At 32.7% G+C, this 24,716-nt stretch overlaps 2 non-coding genes and 1 pseudogene across 2 annotated transcripts; all 3 read left to right on the top strand.

The window, feature by feature from the left end:
• Positions 1-1,016: 1,016 nt before the first annotated feature.
• LOC116133523 lies at positions 1,017-10,611 on the top strand (annotated as a pseudogene).
• On the top strand, positions 7,837-7,919 carry LOC116133583. The gene has a single exon (XR_004128566.1). It is a non-coding gene; the product is annotated as a small nucleolar RNA Z159/U59 (small nucleolar RNA).
• On the top strand, positions 8,091-8,173 carry LOC116133587. Its single transcript, XR_004128570.1, has one exon. It is a non-coding gene; the product is annotated as a small nucleolar RNA Z159/U59 (small nucleolar RNA).
• Positions 10,612-24,716: the final 14,105 nt, after the last annotated feature.

The following is a 24,716-nucleotide window of genomic DNA, read 5'->3' on the forward strand; positions in this document are numbered from 1 at the left end:
AATTGAATTAACTTTACACTCCCGTTCAAATGGACTTGATTTAATAATGATCCATTTTAGGAAAAAACCAATCTGACACACTCCATCCGCTTGTTTACAAATACAAGTAAGTCTTCTACATTTTCTTAATTTTTCCAAAACTAATTAGGTTTTGTTCCAGCTCTTCTATTCTCAACTATTATTCTTATCTTCGATTTTTAGGGTTATTTGACCTGCGATCAAATGAATGCAAAGCAGATATGGATTTCGTTTCCATTTTTAACGCCGATAAAATTATTAAATTTAGATAATTTTGGAGTTCGATGTTGGGTAACACTATCATTTTTATTGATATTCATGGCTGAATATTAAGATAAACTCACATTTTTCTTTTGTCGTTTTGGTGTTTCTGTTATTGAATGGGCTAGGTAATGCAGTTTTGCTTCTTTTGTAGAGTTGAATTGCCACTAAAGGTTTTTCTTTTTTATTGTTAATTTGATATCCATTCTGTTGCCTGGAGAGAGTTATAAGTTTGGTGTTAATGCCCATTTCATGATTTTACAAGTAGTGTTTTGCATATACATTAAATTCAGGAGTTTGATAATAATTTGAACTTTTCTGATTTATATAGGGGTCATGCTGCAGTAGAGGTCTTGTAATATTTGTAAGAAATGATAATTTTTGTGACATGAAACGTCATACTTGGAACATCTGGCATTGTACTGTGAATTGTATGTTATAAATAATGATTTGTAACATCACAGTGTTCACATTTTGAATCCACTGATTTTAAAGCGGTTTATCTTTTTTCCCCCATTTTTTCTTATGCGGATGACACAAACATTGGTTAAATTTAGAGGAAATTTGGATTATATTCTTATTCTAAATCATCATTTGTGTTTTTGTACAAAATTGCAATATGTGAAAAATCGTGTTTAACCAATTTAATACTCTTTTTCTATGGGGATTCTTATCTATCTGTTGATCTTATGCTGAATCTCGTTCTTCCTTTTTGAAGGTTTATGAATTGTAAAATTATGGGTTTGGCATCCGTTAGCAGTGCCAATGAAGGCATACATTTTGCATATTTGACTTGAGAAGGGACAAATGAAGGGCAGGAGCTGGACAAGATTTTGTTTTTCTTTCCTGCTGACTCGCCTTTCTACCACTTTCTGTAATAGGGCTAAGTGAAGGACTTATCACATTTACAAGGTTAGTGGCCATCCTGATGCTAGAATGCTTTTAAGGGAAGCTAAAAACAGAAGATATGTACGAGTCTTTTTGTATTGCTACGAGTCCTGATGATTTTCTTCTTTCTTCGCCCTATCCATCAATTTCAGTAGCCTAATTTATGTGTTTTTTTCGCATCAAATCCAGTTGGTATATCATTATTTTACTGTTGGAAAAATTGGATATTATTGGATTCTGTAGCTGTTCAGCAAGACCTTTATTTATATATGGTTGTTATAAGCAGAGAATGAATGTATGCAGAATTTTCTCACCAGAGGCTGCATGTGAGGTCATAGAAGCAGAGAGGCACTCTCATGTTTTCTATGAAGCAGAACCTGATATTTGGATGGTGATGTTATGGTATCATTTTCTTCTGAGCTGCTTTTAAATATCTCTGATTACATGTTTTGAGTAAGTACTCTTTAAACATTGATGATGGATGGAAAGTATTGTCCTTAACCGCAGATTCTCATAAATGTTCTCCTTGCCTCTCTTTTGTAGAATGTTGTATCTCTTGAATTCTAGGATTGGTCCTTCTCTGTTTGGCATTATCCTCTTTCTAGAAAAATCAAGTTTTAACTTTTTACCATCAATTTTTTTTTATATACAATGGAATCAGTAACATTAATCTATTTTGCATGGTTGGAATTAAATTGGAATACGTGTTCCCAGTGTGCATTACTTTTTACATGTGAGATAATATCAATTTTTGAGAGTACAGTAATCTACGCATCTAAAAGTTTAACATCATTTGTGTAAAATAGCTGAGTCATTGCTTTTTATAATTTTTAGTTTGTAGTTTGGTACTGAATGCACTGGGCTTTGGAACTCTATTATACTGGTATAGAGGCTCTTGCAGTTATAGCTACTTAGAGAAACCTGGATTGATATCTCCTTCTATGAAGATTTATCATGTGCTCAAAAAAAACCTGGATTGCTAATCAAAATAAGAACACAAATCTGGCATGTCATGATACATATAGTAGTGGGGGCTTATGGGGCAAAAAAGAAATCCGCTCGGTTTCCGACTTGGTACAACACAAAGTCATCATTCTCTTTTTTGCCCAGCAAAAAAATGATTCTGAAGTTTGCAAGAGGATCAAAAAAAAAAAAAAAAAAATCATCACATTCATGTATCGATCAATTTCTATTCCCCGAGCCATGGATTTGCAAATAAAAAACAAGCCAAGAAAAACTAGAGTGATTGTAAGGTTCTTAAACTGTCATGAGTTCTTCATCCTGAAGACTTTTAGTCTGTGGCTTTATTTCAGAAAAAGTTGTGTCCACCTGTTGGTAGATCACCACGTTTTTGATTTTTTTTTTTTTTTCGGGGACGGTGTGGTTATGAGTCTGTAAGAAGTGCTAAGTGGTTCTAATCAGTGCTTTAACTTGTAGGTAGTCGAGAAAAGTAAGGATAGAAGCAATATGGAGGATTGATGCTACGAAGGTTCTCAAGGAAGTTGACTTCCTTCTCTTGATGTTTTATGGCTTTAAGAGCTGCTTGAAAAAGAACCTAGTGTGGACTCTTTGTATCCGTTCATCATGGATTATCTAAGTGTAAGTGATTTGCAATCATGTGCCTGGTAAAATTATGCTAAATCCATTGTTCCAGGACTTTGGTTCACCAATTTCATTGTTGAGTCACTAATTGTCAGCATTTCACAAGCGCTCTCTCTTGGTACCTGCTGCTGGGTGTGCTGAAGTTGCCGTACAAATATCCTCCATTGAACTGTTCTACTGAAGTAATGCTGAAGTTGCTATATCTCTCTCCTTACTGTAACTTTTCTCTTTGAGGCAGAATTTTTCGTTGGAAGAAACTCCAATTACCATCATTCCGTGACTTTTTAAAGGAGCGTGGTACTGTACAATCTGACTGTGGGGGGAGCTGCAATTGAAGTTCAGGTTTGTTGTTACAATGTGCATACAAAATGGGAAAAAAAAAAGGTTCTTCATATTGTTTCCATAATAAGCTTCAAGGTATCATTTGCTAGATTCACTTTTAATAATAGGAAAAGGGGTTTTATTGTGTTTTGGTTTTCTTCATCTTTCAGGTTATTTGTACTTGTAGATTAGTCTTTCTGCAAAATCAATTATCTCTATGGTTGAACACATCATTTTGTTCTACTGGAAGCTTTTCTGAATATTGGCTGACACATGGAAGTCATGCTTTTTTCATTTTGTCTTATGTTTTCTGGAATAATTGTTGCCCCTATCATTTTGCACTTTTATCACTTCCTCAACCACCCAACCAGAAATGTTGTACTGTTAATTTTATCCTGGATCATATTTGTGTAAATTGGCCTAAAATTCATTATTATAACCCCTCTATGTGTTACACAATAATTTATGCAAGTCACGTTTGCTGACGTTTTGGTTCTTCAATTGTTTGGCAAGTTTTACCCGGAATTCTACGCAATTATAGAAGTGAATGCACAGTTTTCTGTCGATTTTATTATATTACTGCAGTCTTTGAAGTTTTGGTATTTCTTAAATACACTGAAATTTAGGAGTAATTGAGCATTGCAGTCTCTAATCATTTGACTTTCATTCAAGAGAAGCAGAGATAGCATTAAAAATGGTTGTCAAGGTTTTTACTTATAAATAATTGTTAATTTCATTTAAAGAATGTATAGATATACTTTTCTAGACATTTTGTCTGTATGCAAAGATGCATTTATTCCCCAGTCTACTTTTGTGACTCCATGTACTTAGATTCAATCTCTTTTACCCTCTAACGAAATCTTCCAAATGAGGGCTTCAAGTTTGTTGCATTTAATTGTTTCTGTTATTCTTGATTGAAACATACTCATTATGTAAACATGCATATCTGTGGCAGATAACAAACATAATGGAATCTGTTATTTTAAATAATTCTAATGATTACATTTCATATTTGCAGTCGCTTGTCAGGGTACTGGAATCTTCTGCTGGGAACACACCGTGCTACTCCTGATTTTATTTCACAACCTGCTGGTGTCAACAACGCTTTCTCCTGTGTGGTTTGATCTCCAAAGCCCATTCAGTTGTCAGTTTTTTTATCGTGTGTCCCATTGTTAGTATCCTTAAAGTTTATCAGGTCCTTAAGGATTGAATTTCTGACAGAACTCTGGAATAATCATTGCTGGGATTTTTCTGTATTAAGTGCTAATATGCTCATTGCAATCCTTTGTCAGGATGACACCATAACTTATTTAAGTATGCTGTTTCAAGATTAACTCCACATGCTCTATCCTCTGGGTAAGTTCTTGGTCCTATTTACGGAGAGGAATGCCTCTTCTCTTGTTGCTTCAGGGTCTACCTTGCCCCATTCTGCCTCTGTTTCAGAACAAATTTATCATTCAAGTAATACCTCACCTGGCAGAGACAATAGTAATCATGATGCACGGCCCTTGCAGCATGGTAAATGGTCCAAGGGAAAGGTGGTTTTCTTGTCACTGATATATGGGGTGTGGATGCTGTAGCTTGATTTTTGCCACCCCAACAGTTTGGCTTCGGCAGACGAGGAGGATGTATCTCTGTCCTTATCAGTATAAAAGCCTTACATAATCCTCTCATTCCTGTTCCTCCATTCTAAATGGGAGCAGTGTTTCTGCAGTAAAGCAACAATTCTTGATAATGTTAGTTCCTTATTTTCATGGTTGGTTTATCATGATTTTAGCCATTGAACTTCTCTTGCTATGTGTTTTTTCTGGTTTGCTTCATTTGTCAATCATTACCCTCAAATTTTGTTTGCTACAGAGTCCAGTGCGGTTGGTCTCTATCATGTCACATTGTTCAGATCGATTTAATTTATTTCATCAGATATTTTAAATTATAGATTTTCTATCCAGTTAATGCTACTTATATTGTCCTGAAGCTTTCTTTTTATCCTCTAGGACCTTGACACTCTTCTATTGTGTATTTTCTTTTCACATCTGTCATTCTGCTTTATGCTGTCGGTTATTTGCGATTTTGTGGAATTCTTACTTCATTAGAAGAGTTGTATCATTGTAGATTTGAACAGCAACATAGTAGTGCCTAAATTTTATCTTCTTTCTTGCATCTTTCAGGCCTCACTAAAGATATTAAAGTGAAGAGAAACATCCAAAGGTTGGGGTGGCCAGAATGCATATCATGTCAGTGGGTTCATTACTTACTTGCCGATGGTGACAGAATATCTCAAGGGCTTCTCCACCAGGAAAGGTTACTAACCTAACAAGGTAAAGCACACTGTTGCAATTGTGTTGTGAATATGTCTGGTTTAACACAAAGAATGTATCCATGCAATATTATTTAGGCTGGATGATTAACAATCTTTTACTGCAGCTTCAACTGAACATTTTTTTTTTTTGGTGCGTGTTAAGGATTGAGGACAGTTCAGTAAATGAATTTTAAATTATGGTCCACATCATAGGAGCACTTTGATTGTCTATTAGATCACTATGTGTAGTCTAGTCTATCTATTTTATCATCCTCAATGGACGCTTTATTGGGGGCTAAAGTGGAAAAAAATTATGGTGCTCCACCCCGCTTATATTTATATGCATATTCTTGTAGGTGACCTATATTAAAATGTGAGGCACATGTAATTATTTTCTGTTATTTGAGGCTGACATGGAAATTTGAATATGCTTGTGCTAAGGTGCCATTTATAAATTAAAGGGACTCCATCTTTAAGAGAACTATATTAATTGTAGTAGTGGTGTTTTGATGAGAATAAAACTTTCAAGTTGGTGCATTTGTGTTTTTATGTGTTGCAGGAACTTTACTTGCATTAAGCAAGCTTAGAGAAGAGGTAGATTTGGAAAAAAAGTAGAGCAAATGATAATCCAGACTCTAGAGATTTGGAACTATGCATCAGAGCAAAAATAATGCCTGGTTATGCTGGGGGTAACAAGGGGGAAGGAGCTTTATATGGTTCTTGAGAAAGCAAATGAAACACTTCTTTATGCCTCTGATGCTTTTGAGAAGTTCAGAAACAGGTAGTGCTTTTTTCTTTTGATATTGTGTTGAACTTCTTCAGTGTCCACATCATCAGTGTGATTATTCATCATTTTGATTGTTGTTGCTTTTACTGTTTCTGTTGGTACTCCCTTGTGTTTCATGTTGTTGCGAAGTGAATCTTTACTTTTTCCAAATTGGTTGAATTTTCATCGCAAATATTTGTTTAGGGTATGCTGTCTAAGTATGATGTCTCGAATTTTCATCGTTTTTACGTGTGAGTATGTACTAATTGAGTATATAAACTGATTGTTACAAAATTTATTCTCGTGAATTATTACGTCAATTGGTATATAAAAACTTACAAATATAATATCATAAATTAATTGTCATTATTTACATAATTTTTTTGAAGGTTGACACTGGAATAAAGTGTTCCAGAGCAGAACAGTTAGTTTCTTAACCTGTAACAAATAGGGTGTCAAAAAAAATTTCCTTAAGAATATATATATATATAAAAAAGTAGATCAATGTATTAATGAGTATTTAGTTTGGTAAGAATATACCACATCACAAATCATTCCTAAATTAAATTGTTTATTTAAAATTATTATTCATGAAATGAGTTGGATGAGTTAAAAGTAAAATAAATTGTGCAATAAAGTCTTCTTTTTTTTATCTTCACCATTATAGATAATTACATATTTTCACCGATTAAAAGTAAAAATATCAATAATGCTGTGATAAATTGCAAGTAATGCCAGGCCCAAGTGCATGTATCAATTGAGATATAACTTGGCCATTGTTATAAGGCCCAAACCTGTCAATTGGGTGGCTTCAAACACCCCTTTTTTTTATTTTTCACCAATTATAGATATTACATTTGACTTTTCTCTCCTCGTCTCGTGCTGTGCTTATCTAAACCAGACCTAGTTGTTTCCAGAAGAGCGCTTACCGTTTGTTTTTTCAGCAGGTAAACCTTTCACGTTAATCTCCGATCTTGGCGTTTTAATTGATTTATTTGCTGTTTAATTTCACGGGCTAGCGAGCTAACCTGATCCAGCTCTTAGCGTGCGCGGCTGATTTCTTTCTGAATTTTGATTCATTTTGTTTTGTTTCTTGATTGGGTTCTCATTTTTAGGTTGTGGGTTGGTTTGATGGATTTTGATCTGGGGTTTTGCTTACTTGAGTTTTGTGGTTGATTTGTATGTTTTGTTTTGTGTGTTGAAGGTTAAGTTGTTAGCCTTTGGAGTTTATGATCTCGGTGAGTTAGTTTTTGTGTGGAGATGGAATTGTTTTAAGTGATGAAACTGTGTTTTTGTTGTTTGATCTTGTTAGCTCGTGATGGAAACAGTTTTTATTATGTTCGGAATTTTTTTTTATGGGTTTGGATGTTCAATTTAGGTTTCTTTATTTTAATTAACAAGATTTTGATTTTCCAGTTGATTCACTTCGAAGTTAACCTTTTTCAACCGTGTTTACTTTAGTTTTACTCTTGAACTTTACTCCTTCGATTTGGTAGTTCTTTTCGTGCTTGCTCGGAATGTTGTTGGAGAATCTTCGATTCTTCTGGGTTTTGTTTCCCTTTTTATTTTTTTAATAATTTCAAATAATAAAACATATACTTCATTTTTTAGGGTTCAGGCTTTGGTGATTTATTAAGATTTTAAGTAATGTGTGTAAACAAGCATTGTAGATTTCTGAATTGTCTCTGAGGATGAATAAATTATACTTTCGTTCTTCCAAGATATTTCATGCGAAAATTTATTGGAGACCTGAACTGAAGAGGCTTTTATTTTTTTTTTAGTTTGAAATTGTGATGTAGTTCTTTATACATTTTAAAGCTGATCTTTAAGACTAGGTGCCCTGTTGTTTTGTTTTTTTTTTTTTTTTTTTTTTTTTTTTTTTTTTTTTTTTTTTTATTGTGAAGTGCATTAATGTTATTAGAAATCGGAGATCTTTTCTCTTTGATGTTTAAATGAAACACTTTCGTTCTCACTAGTATAAAATGCTGAAAATTTATGGAGACCTGAGCTGAAGAGAATTTTTATGAAGATTTGTCCTCATTTTAGTCACCATTTGGTAGATTTTGGGTGTTTTGTGTCCTGTTGTTTCTCTATGTTGTGTTTTCCCCCTTGAATTGGTTGGTGAGGGGACCATTATTAAAAAATACAATAACTGGCAGCCATTTTGTAGACCGTTATTTGCATTTTTTGTTTTTAATGGTTGAAATTTGAATTTGGCTCATGTTGGTTGGGGTTTTTTTTTTCTTAATGAGTTTTTGCATTTTTCATGGTGTTAAAAGATACTGTTGAGTTGTTTAATATTAACTCCATTGTAATTTGTGTGTGAAAGATAACTTATAAGTTAACTTTACGCATGAGTACATTATAAGTTTATGGCTTTTTTTCACATTTCCATTTCAGAATTGATCTCGATACCAATAGGGAGGTGAATGTACTATGAATCTAATTGTGTGAATGTTGCTATGGTAGTTAATGTGTTCCCACGTGCTTTACTATATTCAATCCTGAACTAGCAAATTTCAGCTTTTATTTGTAGTTTGTGCTGTTTATTTTTCTTGCCAGGTCTACATCTAGGATTTGTTTGAAGATAAGAGCTCTTTGCTTTTATCAACACAGGTACTTATTGCCCCTTTCTGGCCAAGTTACATATTGTTAAATTCATGAGCATTTCATTGCTACTGATTTACTGACATAACTTTTCTTGTTTTCTTGTTCTTATTGTAGCGGACCAAGGGAAGAAGATGTAAGTTATTTTTGTAGTTTGAACACAACACACATCCACCTAAATGTCCTCGTTGCAATGTGTTAATTCCCTGTTTTTCATGCTGTAGCATGTCAAGAATGAGGAAGGGTTTAACACTGGACCACTATCTGTTTAATGATGAGTGTTAAAAACAATACCCAGGAGATTTTATTGATTGTCTCGTGATTTTAAGTTGGCTTATAAAGGGAAAGTCTGCCATCATAACTGAATATTTTGACCTGATTGACAGGTGCTCATTATTGTAGAAACACAAAAAGCTTCTTGGTCGAGTGAGGGCATTTGATCGCCACTGCAACATGGCTTTGAAAATGTCAGGGAAATGTGGACTGAGGTTGGTTTTTGCAATGGATCATTTTTTTTTAATGAGCCGTCATATATCTATGTTAAAATAACATCTGATTTCATTGTTGTAGGTACCAAAAACTGGAAAAGGCAAGAAGAAGGCCCTCCCGGTTAACCAGGACAGATCCATCAGTAAGATGTTTCTCAGAGGAGTTCTGTGATTATTGTTCTTAGGAATCCGAAGTAGTAGATTTTAATTTGTGATGATCGTACCCACTATGAACACCATCCCACCAACAGTGGTTCGTTCTAAACGCATTTCGTATGTTATATACACTTTTGTGATGCCATTCCTTCATACGAGATCGTGGGAGTATTTAACTGTTCCAAATTTAGAGCAACTTCACCTAGAACTAAATTTAGTGCATCATATTTGATGAAGTGATAAGAAGTTGAATTGTAACTCTTATCACCTCTTCATTTTAAACATTGATGATATTTGGCTTCTAGCTTTTGAGTATGAATTGAATTGTTGCTTCTCTTGCTGCGCCTGCCATCAGAGCAAAAATAATGCCTGGGTTATTGCTGGTAACAAGGGGGAAGAGCTTTATATGGTTTCTTGAGAAAGCAAATGAAACACTTCTTTATGCATCTGATGCTTTCAGAAGTTCAGCAACAGGTGTGCTTTTTTTCTTTTGATATTGTGTTGAACTTCTTTCAGTGTCCACATCATCAGTGTGATTATTCATCATTTTGATTGTTGTTGCTTTTACTGTTTCTGTTGGTACTCCCTTGTGTTCATGTTGATGACAAGTAAAATTTTAGAAAACTATAGTCTTTATGGTTTAGAGGTCCTGTAATATTCAGGAGATTTTAGGGGGCTTAATTTATTGTTTGGTGCTCGGGAAAGGGTGTGAATGAGTAAAACTCTCCGAAACACACACACAAATCACACGCACACATGCACAAGAAGACTTGTTAGACAAAATGACCAGTTTGGGTCAAGAACATCTCCAACCCTGATACATTTTATATCCAATTTATCCAAGTTAACTCGATTATCAACTGTTTATTAGTACTTTCTTTCTTTTACCATATAAATTCCTCAATTTTACTAATTCTGAAATTTATTTAAGTCTTGAATAGAGAACAAATAAATTGAAAAGTATTCTCCAAACAGACCAAATCAGTGCTGATTTGTTTGGCAATTATATTTCCCTATTAATTTCCATGGAAGCTTCTTTTGGTGTTCCTTTTTTTCTCGTTGGTCATGTTTGGGAGTTCATTGGATATGGATATTTCAGATAATAGAAAACAAACACTTTGTTTGATGAATTATGCAGGTATTGCAATGGAGCTTTTTCTTTGACTAAGGAAAAACTTTGGATCCCAGTATATGTGCTCATGTAATAGAAATTTTAAGCATTCGATCCACCGTCTGTTAGGCACCGACTTGGTGAATGAAATACAAAAAAGGAAACAAATTTTATCTGTTGTATATGCGCAAAATCTGCAAGAGCTTTAGACGTAAAATTGGTTGCAGGATTAATGTGGGCTTCGTTTTCGTAGGGTTCAGACGCAGCGTCTTAATGAGACTTCTCTCTGATGCTGTTACATTAAACTGTATGTGAAGGCATTGTTTGAAAAAATAGAAGAGCTGGGCCTGGGACTATAACAAAACGATTTGTGTCATCTGTACTTTTTTCCAAATTGGTTGACTTGAATTGCAAATATTTTGTTTAGGGGTATGCTTCTAAGTATGATGTCTCGAATTTTCATCGTTTTTACGTGTAGATATGTACTAATTGAGTATGTAAAACTGATTGTTACAAAATTTATTCTCGTTAATTATTACGTCAATTGGATATAAAAAAACTTACAAATATAATTTCATAGAAATTAATTGTCATTATTTACATAAATTTTTTGAAGGTTGACACTGGATAAAGTGTTTCCAAGCAGATAACTTGATAGTTCTCAAAACCTAAACATAGTTCCAATTTTTTTTAAGAATAATTAAATTATATATAATAGTTGAGATTAATGGTATTAATGATCTTTTAAGATTATGGTAAGAGATCCAATTAGCCCTCCAAATCCTTCTTCCAAATTAAATTTATTTTATATTTAAATTAGTTATTCATGAAATGATTTGGATGAGTTAAAAGTAAAAATAAATTGTGCAAATAAAATACTCATTTTCTTATTTTCACCAATTATAGATAATTACATATATTCACCAGTTAAAAGTAAAAGTAAATTGCGTAAATAAAATACTCATAAATTAATGTCAGGCCCAAGTGCATGTATCAATTAGAGATAGAACTTGGGAACTTGGGTCATGTGTTATAAGGCCTAAAACCTGGCAATTTGGTGGACTTTCACGATTCAAAACACTCCTTTTTTGTTTTCACCAATTATAGATAATTATATTTGACTTTATTTAGGAGAATCTCAATGGGACAAAAATTTAAGCAAATAAACACAATTGTTTCATGAATTGTAATTTTTTTTAATTTTTTTGTGATCAGGGTGACCCAAGTTGCATGCACCTCAACTAATCTCCAGAGACTATTAAACACTCTACAAGCCCAAAAGACCAAGTAAACCATAATTTTAAGTAATAGGTGATCCTAAGGTTTGAACCTAAGAACTCAATGAATGAAGCAAACCTTCTTGAACACCAATGGTGTTGGATGTACTTAATATTGTCTTGTTGAAAATCTTACTAGGGAAACTGAATGGGACAAACCTTGGTCAAGGAAGAAAGAGAACAGTGCACATATGTTTAGTATAGTAGCTCTCTTTAATATTTTGCTTCCCCTAACCACTACTCCCCATAATAATAGCAAAATTAACTTGATTGCTTTTGAGGCATCGCATACTGATGTTATGTACTAACTTCTCAAAAGTTGATATCGATAACTATATGGGTTTTCCACTAACATCATGTAGTGCTAGGATTTCTAAGTGATTAGAAAAGGTGGCAACCAAAGTTTTCTTTAGAGTGTCACAATATTTGCTATGCCATTTAAAAATATTTTCTGTCTACATCAGTACATTGATTGCAATTACCATGTTTGGTCTAATATATTTGTGCTAAGGATAATAAATCACCTATTGTATGAAGATATTGTACTTCAAAACCAAGTATCCTTTCATCATCGTCTTATGATGAGATAGATTTGTTTCATGATTAATAGTCCGAACCATTATTGGGGTACTCAAGGGGTCAACCTCATCCATATTAAAACTTCCCAGGATCTTTTTAATATAATCTGACTAATGAGTCAATATTCCATTTGAACAATGTTCAATCTACAGGCTGAGACTATATTTTGCTTTCTTTAGATCTTTTATTTTTAATTCTTCTTTTAATCNCAAGCGGATGGAGTGTGTCAGATTGGTTTTTTCCTAAAATGGATCATTATTAAATCAACGTCCATTTGAACGGTAGTTAAAGTTAAATTCAATTGATTGCAGCAGACAACTTCAGAAGGGTAAGCCTCGGGTCAATATACGTATTTGCCCCGACTAGTACCCGGCCCAATTCTTGAGCTGTAAAAATAGTATAAAAATGGAAAAGCCCCATGTGTTCGGCTTTTGTAATGACCATCTGCTGGGTTTGAAAATGTTACCCTAATCCCATATGTTTGACTTTTTTTAAGCACTCGCAGATTTTAGAAACGTAACCTTGATCCCGTTTTATTACGGATCATTAGGTTGCTTTATTTAAGTTTGTAAGGAAATGATACTATTCACCCAAATTCAACCAATTTAACATCTAAAATCTTCAGTAATATAAAAATTTGAAGGGCATATATGTCAAAATGATTATTTTTTTTACTTTTTTGTTTTTAAAACAAAAGAATAAACATTTATATTCGGCTGGTAAGGAGAAAAAAGAAACAAGACCTACATTTAAATTCAAAATTATATAGATTACTAGTTGAAAGGCCCGCGTGTTGCGTGAGTTGCTTTTGAAATTGGATTTGGACATATTGTTTATCTTTTGGATCATGTTTATCTCGTTAAGAATTTCATTTTGACATTATTCAGTGTTCCATTAATGAATTATGTTTTATTTTAATTGCATATTAATTTTATGTGAAACAATAATATTGTATTGTAGGTATTTTTTGATGCACTGGATAAAAGAATTAATAATAGTAGTTTTTTTCATTATTACACATTTATATATACTTATTTAATCCAATTTTCTAAAATTAATTATAGTGGATATCTATTGTCAAATATATTTAATCTAAAATGTTAATATTAATTATAGAGTTTTTTGAATTGGACACTTTTGGATTAATTTTAACTTGTTATTTTTTTTTACTGGATGGTTAATGCTCTATCAATTGTTGGGCCAGGTTTTATTTCAAATTGGTTAATGCTTTATGAATTGTTTGGCCGGGTTTTATTTCAAATTAGTTTACTATTTAATTAGGGTATTTTTCTGTACACTGTCATCGTCTCTACCTTGTCGTTTTGTATCTATTTTTGTTTTTCCTCCAGTTTCTTCGCTAAAGCTTTTGCAATATCTAAACAATATTTTGTAAGAATGTAAGTAATATTTATTTCATCTCTTTTTATTTTTTTGTTTGCAAGTCTTTGTTTTGTTGAGATTTGATTGCAAATATATTTCTGTTATGTTTTTGTTCTGGTAATGTTGATAGCATGGAGACTTGTAATCAAGCATTGCGGAAAGGGAGCTTTACTTTGTTTCTTTTTATTGTTTGAGCTGTTTTTCTATTGTTTATATTATATTGCGTAGTTTTGTTTGATATACATCGGATAATGAGAGTGGGGATTAAGTATGTGTTTGGGCTTTTATAGTTTTACAAGATGGATTTTTGAAATTTGATTGTAGCATTGAGACGTGAAATAAAGGGTTGAAGAAAGTGAAGCTTTATTTGGTTTTTTTTTTTTTTTTTTTTTATTGTTTGAGTTATTAAACTGTTGTTTATATTATATTGTGAAGCTTTGTTTGATATGCATCGGATAATGAGAGTGATGATTAAGTATGTGTTTGGACTTTTATAGTTTTGTAAGATTGATTTTATTTTGGGAGTGTTTGGTTCAGGGAATGTTAGATTACTTGAAAGTTAGATTACCTTGAAGATTACTGGGAATCTTTAGGAAAATGTGTTTGATTAATTGGTAGGTATATTATATTAATATGTTTGGTTGGGAGGAATAAATTGGTGGGTATGTTATTTAAATTACTAAATTGTCCTCTAATTAAATATTATTATTATATTATTTTTTAATATTGATTATTATTTGGATTATTTAACCCCCTTGCATTTAAAAACTTGGCAAAAACAACCCCATAATAAAAGTTTGGAAAATCAACAAAGCACCCCCACCAACCTAGCCACTGCTAGCCGCCGGCAACCACCACAAGCCACCAGCAACCTAACGGCGTACAGAAGGCGGGAAATGGCCTTTGTGCGCCATATGGCCATTTCCGGCCATCTGGTCGAAAATGGCTAAACGTGACAGATCTGGTCATCGACGGCCAGATGTAATCTGGTCGTCAACAACTAGATCGATGGTCGTGACGGCTAGATCGATGACGGGTATGGCCTTTGACGGCTAGATATCTGGCCGAAAATAGTCATATCAGCGCACGGTGGCCATTTTCGGCCTTCCGTGTGCTGTTCTGACGGCGGCGACGGCTGGCTGCGGCGGTGGTTGTCGATGGCAACCCTGGTAATCTTAGAATACCTAAGAAAATGGAGGTAATCAGATTACCTCCAATATTACCAATAGTAAATACCATTGGTATTTGAAGATTACCAGAATCTTATATTACTTGACAACCAAACGTAGTAATAAAATAATATAACTATATGATTGTGTAGGTAAATTGGACATAAGATAAAGAAAATGTAACCTAAAAATGGAGAAGAGCAGGAAGATGAGAAAGTAATTCAACAATGAAAAACCGAGGATCTTTCTTGTTTTCTTTCAAGAAGTAGGTATTCTTTTTATTGAAATAGTCAAGGCATTTGGTTCTCTAGTTCTTCAATTAATTTTATGCTGAAACAATAACAATTATGTTATAACCACTCACAGAAGAATCAACCAAACAAAGATCACAATCAAGAATCACAAATCACACATACAAGAACAACCGAAATTTTACCGTGGTTCACTTGCTCTATTTTTGAGCAAGCTATGTCCACGTTGAACTCGGGAAACACATGAGCTCGCTCACTAAATCACTGTCAAGATTACATATTACACACAGCAACACAAAACCCTCAATAACCCTTATTCAACCCGTAACTCACCCTAGAGATTACACCCTTTGAATCCCTATAAACAGCGTATACAAATACACCCACAGTTACTCAATCAACAAGTTACAAGATTTACTCAACTCAGATTAAAACCCTAAAAGACTCAAAATGGTGTTTAATGAAGAAGAGAGAGATATGCCAAAAAAGAATACTGCGTACAAAATGCCGAAACAACTCTGCTTTTATATGGTTGACATTAGGGTTTAATTCCAGCCGTTGGATCTTCTCTTCATCAACGCTCAGGATTGTTTTCTCAGTTTGGATCAAAACGACGTCGTCCCATTTAAGTTCTAATACGACAGTGTTTCAAGCCATCATCCAACAAATTATTTTCTTTCAGTACTCATGGTTTGAAGGTGATTAATTCTTGGTTTCTTAAGTACATTTCTTAGAAATTATTTCCTAAGATCGTCCTTGGATGGTTAGAGGTCTTTTTGGTTCCACTCTCCTCCAGATTTTTTGCATGGAGAAAGGTTTTCAAATGATTGGATAGTAAGCAAACTATTAGGGTTGTTGCGGTTGTTGTTTTTTTTTTTTTTTAACTTTACTTTTTGCTGTCTATTTTTAAATTATGGATTTGGGTACTTCTTATTTCCACGAATCTTTGACTAAACATTGATGTTGAAGATTCAGTGGTGGTTTTAGGGTGCTTTCATCTTCTATTTCATGAGCTTTCTTGGTTGATGAATTTGATCAGCTAGGGTAGCTTAATTTGGTGAGTGGTTATGCTACTTTGCTTTTTTGTTAATAATATTTTAACTTCAATAATACTATCTTATTTTTCTTTCAAAAACTATTTAATTTAGTTCATAACAATGATCCATATCCAACAACAACAACAACATACCACAAATCAAACTCAAGAAATCCTAAGAGCCAAATCCGGACAAACACAAAAATTAGCACTAATAACACTTACTTGATAATTTCGGACCAAGACAAGTAGCAATCTTCAAGCATAAAGGATCACTCCACCAACTTGAAGTTAATTCACCATCAAATCTCTTGCCAAGACTTGGATAAAGAATCCACAAAGCAAGAACACACAAGTTCTTTGAAATTTGGATAACCCAAAGATTTTCATATATCTTAGCTAACCATTACAATGAGGAATAGTTGCCTTTATATAGGCAATTACAAAGATAGGAAAGTAATTCACAGATACAAGAAAATGCAATAAAAGTTAACAAAAATTACAAGCCATTCAATAAAAAACAAAGCCCACGCCTATTTAATGCAAAGGGGACATAAACCCTTAAATCTAGGATCTTTGTCATAACCACTCTATTAGCTGCATAAGTTTGCTCCATTGGATCAAATGTCATTCAATGATCCTAATTAATTCTACTAATAAGGGTGCATGAAATTCGACCTTGAGAATCATGGAAAGGAACTTAATAAGGAGTCATGTGAGTTTCTCCTAAAGGTGGAAAAGTGGTCCGCCCGACCCGACTCATGGCAGGTTAGGCCAAATTACGAGTCGGGCCTAACTCAACCTGCCAAAAGGGTAGGCCAGGTTAGGCTTGCCTCTTTGTCCAAAAGTGTTAGCCTGACCCAACCCACCAATCCTAACCCGGTGGGTTTTTGTGTAGGCCAGCCCATAAATTTTTTTATTTTTATTTTTTAATGTTTTTTCTTTTGTGTAATTTTTTTTATTTAACTTTTCAAATATCAATTCAATTAAATTTTTTTTTTTTTTAGTTAACATTTCAAATATTAATTCAATTTAAATACAATTAAATTGTAATATAAGAAAAATTAGATTTATTTATTTATCTAAAAATAAAATAAGAAATTACCACAATTATTGCCTCGTTAAGAACCTTACCAAGAAAAACCCAATTGGGACAAAAACTTGGTGAGGAAAAAAAAGTGCAATAATTGACAGTTAATTTACAAATTACAAAGTTACAACTTACAATTTACAAAACAACTAATTTGAAGGTTGACTAAGACCTCCCTCATATGTATCATCTAAACTACAAAATTGAAATGGTTCTATTAAAGTATCGTCAACAACCTCGTATTGATCTTGATGGTGCGACCGTTCCCAATCTCGAAGACATGTGAGGACTTTAATCAATTTTGGTGAAAGTTTAGTCCTCCTTTTATTTAAAATTCTTTCACTTGCACTAAATGTTTGTCCGGATGAGACAGTTGAGACAGGAACAGAGAAAATATCCAAGGCAAGTATTGATAGTACCGGAAAAATACATTTTATGGTTTTCCAATATTCTAAGACATCAAAGTTAGCTCTTTGTTGTGGATCCCCTGGTAGCAAGTTAAAGGTTCCCAAATATTGGTGAAGCTCATTACTTTGCAGTTGCATGGAGGACATTATATTCGTTGTTGATGCATCTGAAGAGGAGGTTGTGCTTCAGGTTTGGGCCTTCTTTCGACTATTAATTGCATGTCAGGAGTCGAAGTCTTCATCTGTGTCTTCTGCTGGTACTTCCTCGGGCATTGCGCCTCTTTGCTGGTTCACATTCCTACTTTCATATTGCAAATATACCTCTCGAAGACACTCTCTTATCTCTCCTAGTTGATTGACATACACTTATTTTCACTTAACGTGTCTAAAACATTTTCTAAACCCGCTAATTTAATCCTAGGATCTAATATGGCAACTAAAAAAAAAAAAAAAGGAATGGGTTTCCAATATTTTTTAAATTTTAATTCCATTGCTTCTATCATAAGCTTTAACCTCAAGCACCACCTTCTTACTAATATCGTGATCTATACCTGCAACTACATACTCTTTTTCCTCACGTAGCATGGCATACTCATAAAATTGAACATCTCTGCTGATAATAAATTTGTGTGACTTAGGTTCAATACACCACAAACGATAACACCAGACTCAAATCTTAGGAATACACATTTTACTCCCTCTAAAATTTCATTGTTTCTGTTTCGAGCAAATAAATCTAAAATTTTTATAATTGTATGTATTACCAATAGACTAGTAAGATAATACACATCAGAAAGTTTTAAAGTCTCAAGATAAAAGGTTTTAAGAAAAGAATGAAATTTTTGAGCTATATGCCAATCACTCTGTACCAAATAATGATGATCCCTATGATTTGCTACAAAATAACTAATTAAATTTGCATAAGGTAAACAATAATCAAGCATTTAATAAGTACTATTCCACATAACAGGCATGTCTAATGTAAAAGTTCTAGCAGACAAATCTAATTTTTTACAAGTATCTTGAAATTCAGAATTTCTTCTATTATACTAGTAATCCAAGCTAAAGAATCTCTAATTCTATCAATATTATTTCTAATTCTTTTCATACCACTTTTTACAATTAAATTAATAATGTGACATATACAATGTCGGTGAAAAAACTTCAAATTGTCATAAAAAAGAAAATTTATTTTAAAAAAATCTATAGCTTTACTGTTAGCACTTGCATTAATTAAAGTTAAACTTATTACTTTGTGAATAATATTATAATCTTTTAAAAGTTCAACAATTTTATTATAAATTTGTTAAGCTTGCTCCCATTGGATCAAATGGCATTCAATGATCCTAATTAATTCTACTAATAAGGTGCATGAAATTAGGCCTTGAGAATCATGAAAATGAACCCAATAAGGAGTCATGTGAGTTCCTCCTTTAAGAATGTAAATTGGGTCGAATTTGGTGTTTTGGACAATTGGACTTGTCTTTTGCTGGACTTGGACTTCTCTTGATGTGTTTAGACTTGGAATGACTTGGGCCGACTTGATTGGACATATCTCCTCCTTAGAACTTGCTTAGGCAGAATGGTCTTCATTATTATCCACGTTCCATAAACCAAGTATTTTAGGATTTGGAATGAATTTTATTATTTTAACCGAATTAGCAAGTGTGTTAAAACATGTAATTCCCTTTCCACTCATGCTTACAAGTGTTTTAGGACTTGTAAACGCATCAAACAAGTACATAAAAAACTTGTCTCTTCAAATTTGTAGCAAATATGTTACTTCTTCCTACAATTATAAATATAATAAACATTAATATTATAAATAACTATCAAAATACGTAAATTTTTTAATGAAAAAAATTATATTTTGGTTTGAATTTGTCCCTTCTAGAACCGCCAGTGTTTGCAATTATATATGGTTACACTTTCTAAACATGAGATAAATGTATAAAAACATTATGTTATACTAATAACTTTCACAATAAGATTGAAAATATCGATTATATATGCTGATGCCCATTAAAAAAAAAAAAAATTGTATGTAATTCTATAAAAATAGATTTGTCTGAAACCTGGTTGCACCACCAGTAAGGGTATAAGGTTTAAAAATATGTACAAAATGTAGAAATTTAAGGTTTTATACAAGCTCTACAAATTCAAAACAAAAACATTTTGGTTATCTTCTTCTATAATTTGGATTATATTAAAATAAGGTTAAAATTATGAGATTATGATCACATTAATATATATAAGTTTTATGCTGAAAGATGAAAGGGGTTTGGGAAGAACATATAATCAGATTCTAGCCATAGAGTTTGAAAATTTCTTTTCGTATATTATTAGAATTGTTTTGATATGGATTAATAAAGGTTAGTTAAGATTAGTGAATTCCAATTTGGATGGATAGAAACCAAGGCTGTGTGGAACGTTGATGGTTTTTCAAACTGAGGGTATAAGAGTAGTTTTACTAAATCTAGGGTGCCCCCACATATATTTGTAATTTTCGCAGCTCTGATTTAGGCAATAAAAGTTTGATCCACAGCAAAATGTTATAATAAAATTCGTATATTTTGATATACGATTTTCGAATATTAAACGTGAATTCATTGCAAATTTAAAAATTAATGGAGCCGATATAAATTTAATAATTAAAAATAAATTGATTTAGATTAATGTCAAGTCTTATTATTATATTTGTTATTAGTTATTATATTAACAATACATGTTACATGTAATCCATTGTATAAAATTTCTTCGTAATTTTTTGAAATATCAACTGTATATATTGAATGGGTAAAAAAAAAAAAAAAAATTATTGGCCGCATAGATTTAAAATTTAAAAATAAATGGATTTAAAATAATGTCATGTTTAATATAATTTATTGATCATATTCTATTAAGGAAGGAAATTATTAAGTACAGAAATTTGAATTTTGGGAATATTCTTACATATACAATGAAAATATTAGATTAATTAGATTTTTAAAATGACATATGAATTAGTCTAGATGGATGATAGAATGGAAAAAAAAGAACATCTAGAAATGAGCATCACTACACTTAATTTTTTTTTTTATATAATTTTGATGTGACAATTTATGATTAGTTAATTTGCAGTAAATTTTGTCTATTAAAATATAAATTAACTAATTACAAACTATATATTAAAATTATATAAAAAATTGTATGAAAAAATTATAAATATAATTTTATTCTAATTGGTATTTTGATCGTTTTAATTCATTCTATCACTATGGTAATGGTGGAAAAGCAACCCGCACAACCCGATCCCCGACGGGTTGGTAGTTTTGCCCAGCCCGCCACTTTGTTGGAATTGGCTGGCCCAGCCCGGCCCATCAACCCTAACCCAGCGGGTTATGCTACGAGCCGGGCCGAGTTAACCCTATTTTTTTAATTTTATTTTCTTTTGTTTTATATAATTGTTTTTAGTTAACTTTTCAAATATCAATAATTCAATTAAATTAATTTTTTTTTTTTTTTTTTTGTTAACAACTTAACATTTCAAATAGTAATTCAATTTTAATACAATAAAATTGTAATATAAGAGAAATTGGATTTATTCATTTATCAAGTTACAATTTCCAAAATAACTAATTTTGGGGTTGACTAGGACCTCCCTCATCCGTATCATCTATATTACAAAATTGAAATGATTCTATTAAAGTATCGTCGACAACCTCGTATTGATCTTGATGGCACGACCGTTCCCAATCTCGAAGACATGTGAGGACTTCAATCATTTTTTGTAAAAGTTTAGTCCCCCTTTCATTTAAAATTCTTCCACTTGCACTAAATGTTTGTTTGGATGAGACAGTTGAGACAGAAACATCGAAAACATCCAAGGCAAGTCTTGATAATATCGGAAAAATACATTTTCTGGTTTTCCAATATTCTAAGACATCAAACTTGGCTATTTGTTGTGGATCTGCTGGTAACATTTCGAGGGTTTCTAAATATTGTTGAAGCTCATTACTCTGTGACTGCATGGAAGACAGTATATTCGTTGACGTTGTTGGTGCTTTTGAAGAGGAGGTTGTGCTTCGGGTTTGGGTCCTCTTCGGCCTATTAAATGCACTCCAGGTGTAGAAGCTTTCACTTATTTCTTCTGATGCAACTTCCCTGGGTATTTTACGTCTTTACGGGTTCCCATACCTGTTTTCATATTGGAAATATACCTCTGCAAGACAATCTATTACCTCTCCTAGTTGATTGGCATATGCTTCGTTTTGTAAATTTTCAGATAATGTGTCTAAACCAATTTCTAAACCTGCTACTTTAATTCTAGGATCAAATATAGCACCTAAACAATAAAGAAAATGAATGAGTTTCCAATATTTTAATTTTTTTTTTCCATTGCCTTTATTGGTTCCTTTAAAATTTCATTGTTTTTGTTTTTTGTAAATAACTCTGAAATTTTTATAATTGTATGTATTACCAATGAACGAGTAAGATAATATACACCAGAAAGTTGTAAAGTGGATTGATAAAAAATTTTAAGAAAAGAATGAAATATTTAGCTATATGCCAATCATTTTCTACCAAATAATGAGGACATTTATTATTTGCTACAAAATAACTAATTAAATTTGCATAAAGTAAATATGAATCAAGAATTAAATAAGTAATATTTCATCTAACAGGCATGTCTAATGCAAAAGTTCTAGGAGACATATTTGATTTTATACAAGCATCTTGAAATTCAACATTTTTTTTATTACTACTAGTAATCCAAGCTAAACAACCCCTAATTCTATCAATATTTTCTTTAATTGTTTTCATACCACTTTTCACAATTAAATTAATAATGTGACATGCACAACATTGGTGAAAAAACTTCAAATTGTTATAAAAAGGAAAATTACTTTGAAAAAAATCTATAATTGTAGTATTAGCACTTGTATTATCTAAAGTTAAATTTATCACTTTATTAACAATATCATAATCTTCTAAAACTTCAACAATTTTATTATAAATTTGTTGACTACTATAATTCACATCCATTAATCTAAATCCTAATAAAGATTTATTTAATTTACATTCGTTATCAAAATAATGACTAACCACACAAATATAATCTTGTTTAGCTCTACCACTCTAAATATCAGCAGTTAGAGCCACACTAACATGACAACTATGTATTTTATTTTTTAATTCTAATTTCATTTTCCCAAATAATTTTATTAAATCATTTCTAGTTGCAGTTTTAGAATAACTTTTAAATCTTGGAAAAAATGAATTTTTAATAAATCTTTCAAAATATTTATCTTCGGTCATATTAATAGGTTGATCAGTTGCAACAATATATAAAGCTAATTGTTCCCTATATACATCAGAATTATAATGCCAAGTAATACCCATATTAGTTATTTGAGTTTGATTGGTTTCTCTATTTCTATGTTGAGCAATATGTTTATTAGCATGCCTTTTTGAAGTACTAGTACCATTACCTGAATCAGCTTTATAAATATTTCCACAATATTTGCATCTTGCTGTCTTGACTTGAACTCCATTTTCTGTCTTGTAAAACTTGTCGAAATGCACCCAAACGTCTGATGTGTGTCTATCTTCGGTTTCGACAGCGGTTGATGAACTCGCTTCAGCTTAAGACGAAGTTGGATGAGGACGACGATTACGAGGACGACTTCTAGACCTATTAGGAGCTGTAGGTGTAGCAGCATGGGGAGGAATCGGGGGCATATTTTGAGGTGTATCGGATTCTAAGACTAGGAAAGCGGGACTATTTGAATCTCCTGCATTTATGTTAGTAAATTCAGCGGGACTAGGACTAGGACTAGGATAGTAGTTTCCTTCATCATTGTAAAATGATGGGAGAGAAATATCTATCAATTGTAATTAAAAAAATATTTGATGTAGAAGAAATAAAAAATTAAAGAAGGAGAATTAAAATAAGAGCAAATTGATAACAAGAGAAAATTGAGAGATTAGAGATTAGAGAGAATTAGAGAATTTGAGATGTGAGAAAATATGAGAGACTATGGTCAATTTATAGAAAAAAATGAGAAAAGAAATGATAAAAAAATCTCTCCAACTGCTATAAAACGAATTTATTCAAAGGTAAAAGTGGTATTCGAAAAAAAAATTAATTTTGTTTTTTTATTTTATTTATTTTCGGCTAACCCACCGGTTGACGCCTTCTCCAATAAAAACAAAATAGCAATCCGCGGGTCATTAGGTTGTCATATTCAACCAGCCTGCTAGGGTTGCATGCGGGTTAGGTTCAACCGGCCCATCTTATTGGCAGTCCGAGTTAAACCCTCTTTTGCCGGCCGGGTTAGTCGGGTCTGGCGGGTCTGTTCTAGTGATGGCAATGGGCCGGGCCGGGACCGGATACCCCTTGGCCCAGGCCCAAGCCCGACCTCATGACACAGGCCCAAGCCCGGCCGAGCCCGCTACGGGTATGATAGGCAAAGCCCAAGCCGGCCGACGGGTTTTTTATAACCGCAGGCCCGGCCCAGCCCGCCTTTTTAATAATGTTTTTTAAATATTAATAAATTTCAAATTTTTTTTATTTTTAATTTTAGAAATGGTTTTTAAATATAATTGAAGCTATTCCGCAAATAATTTAAGCAATAAGTGAGCAATTAAAACCTATAATAGTTGATTATACTAACTTTTCAGCTGTGCATAATATGTTATAGGAAATCCACTTTAATAAGTTGAACCAAACCATCTAACTCATTTAAGGCAATTTAACATGTTAAACCTTTAATTGGGATGAAAATTGAGGTTAGGGTTTGGAAAAAAATGGATTATATATATAGGAAATATTGTAATTAAATATATAGTATAAGGGTAAATAGTAAAATTAATACTAATTTTTGGGACGGACCGGGTCGGGCTAAAGATATACCCATGCCCAGCCCGTACCCGGGTCGGGCTTAAAATCAAGCTCAGGCTCAAGCCCAAACCCGTCAACCTCAGGTAAAGCCGCTCTTCAGGCCGGGCGGATCGGGTACCCAAAAATA

Source organism: Pistacia vera, unplaced genomic scaffold, assembly GCF_008641045.1.
Source record: "Pistacia vera cultivar Batoury unplaced genomic scaffold, PisVer_v2 Contig270, whole genome shotgun sequence".
NCBI classification, from domain to species: Eukaryota; Viridiplantae; Streptophyta; class Magnoliopsida; order Sapindales; family Anacardiaceae; genus Pistacia; species Pistacia vera.